A 6790-nucleotide genomic window follows, 5' to 3' on the forward strand; every position below is an offset into this window, starting at 1 on the left:
TTAAGCCCTTGGACTCATCCTTCTGAAGATGTTCTGAAGAAGGGCACTGAATCTGAAACACTAACTCAGATTTCTCTCCACACATACTGTCAGATCTGCTGAGATTTTCTAGCAAATTCTGATTTTGCTTATGATTTCCAGCATCTAGATGTCTTGTGTTTTTTTTCATGTAATGAGATTGATCCCTGGACCTTCATCACCCAAACAAATGACAGGCTGTGTCCAAGTCTCTGGACTCGATCTGATTATGTCCTTGTCAGAGCATGATAGCAGCCCCCACTGTCCCTTTGAGACATGACCATTTGAATTAAGCGCATGCAGTTTGCTTGCCATGGAAGCTGTTGGCATATGTGGTAGGTATGACATTGGCAATGAGCTACATCTAGCAAGCTAATCTACCTGTGGTCTGAAACCCAAAGTCAAACTGAATCTCAGAACCTTGATTACATGAACCCTCATGGACAACGGACAAAACAATTGCCTGGAATGAAGGACTGACCTTGTTGCCTGTGAACACAGGCACTTCAACATTGATCTCACTGCTCTGCAGGAGACTGGAAAAGTAGGCAGTGGAAGGAAAATGTGTCTGGACAGTAAAACCAGAGGATCCACCTCGAGCACAAAGGAAAAATTAATTTCAAAGAACCTCTAAACTGCAATGCAGTTGTTGATGAGGACATGTTTTAGGAAATCCCCAACTCCCCATCAAAGGTAATCTTGGATTTCCATTGGAGTGTGGCAGAAGTTGAAGTCTCCATTAGAAACATGAAGAATGGAAAAATGGCAGGAGTAGATGGGATTCCAGTGGAGATTTTCAAACATGGAGGAGTAGAGTTTATCCAGCATCTCCATCAACTGTTCCTGAAAATCTGAAACAAAGGAGAAATCTGTGATGATTTCAGGTTTGCTGCCATTGCCATTGTCTTCAAGAAAGGAGACAAAGTGGACTGTGGGAAATATTGAGGATTCTCCCCACTCTCCATCACTGGGAAGATCATCATCTGAATTCTCGCTGGGTATCTTCTCCCAGTCTCTGAGGAAGTTCTTCTTGCAAGCTCGTGTGGCTTCCAACCAAGCTGTGGGACTATGGACATGATTTTCACTGCTTGGCAACAGAAGGTGGAGTGACAGGCTCAACATCAACCACTCTACCTGGCCAAGACTTTTGACTCAGTCAATCAGGAAGTGCTAGGGAAGGTTTTGTCAAAGATTGGCTGTTCATAAAGATTCATCAACCTTCTCCATCTCTTCCATGACAAGATGTCAGCAAAGGTCCTCACTGAAAGTAATGTGATAGAATCCTTTGAGGTTAAGACAGAGTCAAGCAGAAATGCATCATTGCCCCCACCCTTTTCTCCATCTTCATTACCATCATTCTTCCCCTTGTCAAGGACAAGATTCCCAGTTATGTGGACATTGCTTACAGAATAGGCGGAAAACTTTTCAAACTCAACCAGTTGAAATACAAGAAGAAAATGTCACTGACCTTATTTGTGGAACTTTACTTTGTGGATGACAATGTCATCTTTGTGCTCTCTAAAGAGAATCTTCAAGCCTTGTTTAATGCCTTTGTGGAAACTTACCGAAGAATTGGTCTCATCCTCAACCTCAAGAAAACACAAATCCTTTACAGACTAATCCTAGGTCAAGTTCCACTCCACATCTCCATTAAGATCAATGGAGAAATCCTCTCAATCCTGGAACATTCTCCTTATCTGGGAAGCTATCTCTCATCTATGCAGAGATTCAACATTGTATCCAATCTGTGAGCACCACTTTCAGACTCACAAGAATGAGAATCTTCAATGACTGTGATGTCCATGCTGATATCAAAATCCTTGTGCATTAAGCAGTCATCCTTGTGACTTTTCTATATGGTTCCAAATCATGGACGGATGTATAGATGCCACCTTATAGCCTTTGAGAAGTACCATCAATGCTGTCTGCGTTGGTTTCTCTCCATCAGCTGGGACGACAAGCATACTAACATCAGTGTCCTTGAAGCAGCCAATAGCGCCAGCACTGAGATATCGATTATCCAAAACCAACTGCTCAGGGCCAACCATGAGCTTAGGATGCCTGAGTTCCAATCACCGAAGTAAATATTCTTCAAGGAAAATACTTGAACAAGAGAAGGACAATGGAGGCTTTTCCATGACTCCCTGAGGATCTCCTCAAGAAATGCAACATAGATGTCAACACATGAGATACCTCATTCAGAATAAACCAACTTGGAGGAGACTCCTGTATGAAGGGACACAATTCTTCAAGAATACCCAGCAGCGAAAGTACAGAGAAAGAACTGGAGAAAGGAATGCCAATTCTCAAGGCCAAGGACCAATTCCATTTCCTGGAAAGACCTGCCAAATGTTTGGTCAGAGATGTGGCTCTAGAATAAGACTCATCAGTTACATAAAGACCCACAGAAGCAAGGATCAAGATCAGTGACATGGAATTTACTAAATAGACAATCATTCTTATTAGTGGATAATTGCAGATGATGTCTAAGACCATTCTGTGGACATTATTATTAATTCCTATGAAAATAATAAAAACCTCATTCAAATCATCCTTTAGCTTTTGATGTTTAAAGACTTATTTGGCCTCGAGTTTGTAATTATATTGTTTAATTTGCCTTGGAAGCCTGCTAACACACTAATAAATCTATCCCTCATTCCTTCCAAGGTCAGTAAATGCTTTCCAATCAGCCATGCATGGGACTGTGCACAATTCTCCAATATAATCGAACTAGGACTTTGTAAAGCTGCAACATTTTTTTCCATCTGTTATATTTTAACCATCCATTTATAAAACCTTACATTTCATTAGCCTTTTTTGATTTTCCTGTCTCACATATTTTAGTGACCTGCTTGGAAAGCAACCATGGGCACAAAATTGGATATTCTAAGTTTATCCACAGCTGGAGAAATTGTACTTGACAGAAAATTGGCCAAACTGCCAGCTACAGAGAATAGTGGAAACCAAGGTGAAAGAAGTCACAAAGGTTTAGGGGAACCAGCTACAGTCTGAAGTTTCTGTATTGGAGAAGTATCAATCTGACTTCCAGGACCTTGACCTCCAGCCCCTGTCTGAGGACATGTACTATATACCTCCCAGCATGGCAACAGTGAAGGGACTTTGTAGCTGATTGGATACTCTGAACCCAGCTCATAACCCCATTGGTCAAAGGCCACAGAACATTCTAGGTCTGGGGTGAGGGGGAGAAGAACACATATCTGGAAGCCATCCCCTCAACAAAGACTTGCAGTGTAGACTCATGGCAAGACTCGTGGCAGACGACTGTGCGGCAACCCAAGAAGATGCAGGAGAAGATCCACCCTGACCTGCGAGATCCACCTACTTCGGAGATGAAGGAGATTCCAAAGGCACAACTCAAGCACATTGATCATTGCAGGTAGTATACTTTCTCAGATGATAGAGCTTGATCAGAATTAAATATTGTGGGAATTTGGGAACTGCTCATGTTGTTTTTGATAAGGAATATTTTATAAATAAAATTGAGTTGAATTGCAAATCAAATTCTGTGTCCCTTTCTCTGTCTTACTGACAGGAATATTTAGGTGGAATGCTTTTACTGTGTAAACTAGGCCGTGTCCAAAGAATAGACAAGACCTGTGTATCCGTTGTTAAGGGGAACTTTTGGCATTGGTTAAAAATAAAAAGCGTGATTAAAGAAAATGATTTGCTATTCAATTTGAAAGGAAGCTATCAAATTCACAGCAGTACTTGTCGTGCCCTGACTTGATGAGTAAGTGTATGGCTCCTGGTGTTATCTTTTCCTTTAATTAGAGGAAAGTGCTGTCGAAGGCACCTGCAAAAAAGCTCTTGAAATTATAGCAACATCCTGCCAGGATTGAAAAGAAAGTCGACCTGCAATAAAGTCTGTAAATTTCTCAGCACTGTGTAACAAATGTAACTCTTCCTACCCAGGGCCTAGGAGATTGCATGTACAAGGTGATAACCACGAAGATACATGCACTGGTGGCTGAGATGGGGTTTATGTTGAAGATGGATGGATGAGGTCTACACTCTAGCAGATATTTTAATGACTACTAACGTAGAAAAACAATACTCAGGCATAAACTTTGAGTTCTATTGACTCTGAGTGATTATGGAATGATTTAAAAGCAGTAATGAGCTAACACCTTCTAAGTCACCTAGCAGCAGAAAGAGGAATTTATGGATAACCACTGACTATGGATGATATCACTGGGGAATGGAAACCTTTGCAAAAGAAGACTGTGTATTTGGTAAATTACTGACAGAAATTTGTGGCTCTAGGGCTGGATACGTAAATGTATAGCGACTCTGGGATGTAATGTGTTGTCAGGGTGCATGCAGGTGCCTAGGGACAGAGGCATGTGAATGCATCTACAGATGGCGTTCACCTAGGAAGCCATGCCAAGTAATCCAGAAAACCCTCTTTGTGATCGATAACAGATAGTTACCCCATGAACTGTTCATGCTTTCAGATATGCAAGTCCATGAGAGGAAAGAGCAAGAGAGGGAGGAAGGTTGGGAGGGGCAATTTCAAAGTTTTCTGATGACACAAAACTTGAAAGAATTGTGAACTGTGAGAAGGACAGTTTAAAACATAAGCAAAAGTTGGTAGAGTTGACAGATAAGTAGCAGATGAAGTTCAATGTGGAGAAGTGTGAGGTGATCCACTTTGGTATAAAGAACAAGGGGAAACAATATAAAATAGAGGGTTCTACAGTGAAGGGTGTGCCCTTGTTTAGAAACCTCAGTGTATATGTGCATAAGTTATTAAAGGTGGCAGGACAGATAGAGCTGGAAAAAGACATACAGTATTTCTCGGCTTCATTAATAGGGCATTTAGCCCAAAAGAAGAGGGGTTTTGCTGAACTTGTATAGGTTAGACCTCAGCTGGGATAGTTTTGAAAACTATGAGGGATCTAAGCAATTGATAGGGAGAAAGTGATACACTCAGAAAATGATTCAGAATGAGAGAGCACGGTTTTAAAGCATTTTTCAAAAGAAGCAAATGGTTAAGTTTGAAAGAACATTTTCACTCAGCAAGTAGTTAGGGTCTGCAATGCACTCCTGGAAACATGATCGAAGTAGGTTCAACTGAGGTATTCAAGAAAGCTTTGGATGATCATTTCAATAAAACAATGTGCTGGTTTCTCAGGAATGGGCAAGAAGCTGGTAAGAAGTCAAAAATGTCCAGAAAGCCGGTGTAAACACCATGGGCTAAATGACCCCCATCTGTACCAGACCAAGTCTATAATTTACCTAAGGAGCAAAGAGAAAATAATAATGATGACTTTCTGGTTCCGCCTGGGTGGAGATAGATGGAGTCAGAATCAATTTGTTAATGATCAATCCAGAATTTTCATGGTCACCAATACTGATACTAGAGGTTTATTCCGCATCTATTTAATTATTTTATTAATTGAATTCGAAATTCCTAGCTGCTTGGATGCATTTCAGTGTGCCTGGTCATGTGTGAACTGAATATTAATTAAGCTGAAATCTTTTTTTGTTCATGTAGGTATATTAGGGAAGCTTTGCATTTAAGTGAACATTGGCACTTGTAGTACACTAACTAGCTTCACCTGCAAGGCTGATGAAGGCTATGCCCTTTGTAAACATGATAGTGGTCATCTGCTTGATTGATGTAGGCACAGCAAATTTTCTGGAGAATATTGGAAGGATTTGGAAACCATAAAGATTTCAAGCTGTGGTAACCTTCACTCTCATAGAAAGATTAATCCAAGTGTTGGTCAGCAACATATGGTACAGTCTGAAGTAGTCTGTCTTGAGAAGTGGAGGTGTGAAAGACAGTCACCTCTGGCATGTCCAAGTTCATGTGGAGAGGTTCATAAAGACGAATGATATGGTAGTCTTAGTTGCAGACAAATACCGCAGGTGTGTATTATCCCTCATTGACTCAGCTTCTTTATCAAAATCTTGCAAGGTTCCAAAAAGAGCACACTGCTCACTTTATCAACAAATTTGTGGAGCAAAATGTAACTGCTAACACAAAAAGTGGGCCAGCTTCAAATGGTTACATTTTTGTTTTAAGCCAACTTGAGAAAAGAATTCTATTGCTGCTAAAGACCCCATTTCATGGGAGTGAGACGAACATCAGGACATAAACCTTTTCTGAAGATGTAACATTTAGCATGGGATTTGAATGGGATAGATTACTCAACATTAATGTGCCTATACTACAATCTCTTGCTGTCCTCTGAAACAATCAAAACGATCTTTAGAAGTTGCTTCAAGACAGCATATTTTTGTACCACATATATTGAAAAGATATATTGAAAAGAAAAACCAAAGAATGTAAATTATGATGTCATTACAATAACCGCCAGTGTAAATGTCATGAATTGGACTGGACTGGACTGTATTGCAGAGCTGTTTGTTTGCTCTCTTATTGCTTACACAATTTGTGTTATCTATGTCTTATATTAACGTATCATGTACTGTCTTGACACTTTAGGCAGAGACTGCAGCCCTCAGTCCTGCCATTTTTAGGTACTCTTTTACTTAGACACACAAGCAGGTAGATTGTCATGCTTGTTAGTAAGGGTCTGTCTGAGCCATGAGAGCCAGCTTATTGAATGGCATACCAAGACATAAATCTAACACCTGTAGCATGTACGAGCTGGGTGCACAATGAACACAGCATGTTTATTCAACCAGAGGGGCCGAGTTGGAAAGTGGGTGAGGGGTGGGGGGGGGAGTTCATCTTCAGTCTAGCCAAGAGGGGAAGTGGCCATCTGTCAGCAGGGCAGGG

This window comes from Chiloscyllium plagiosum, chromosome 3 (assembly GCF_004010195.1).
Source record: "Chiloscyllium plagiosum isolate BGI_BamShark_2017 chromosome 3, ASM401019v2, whole genome shotgun sequence".
NCBI lineage: Eukaryota > Metazoa > Chordata > Chondrichthyes > Orectolobiformes > Hemiscylliidae > Chiloscyllium > Chiloscyllium plagiosum.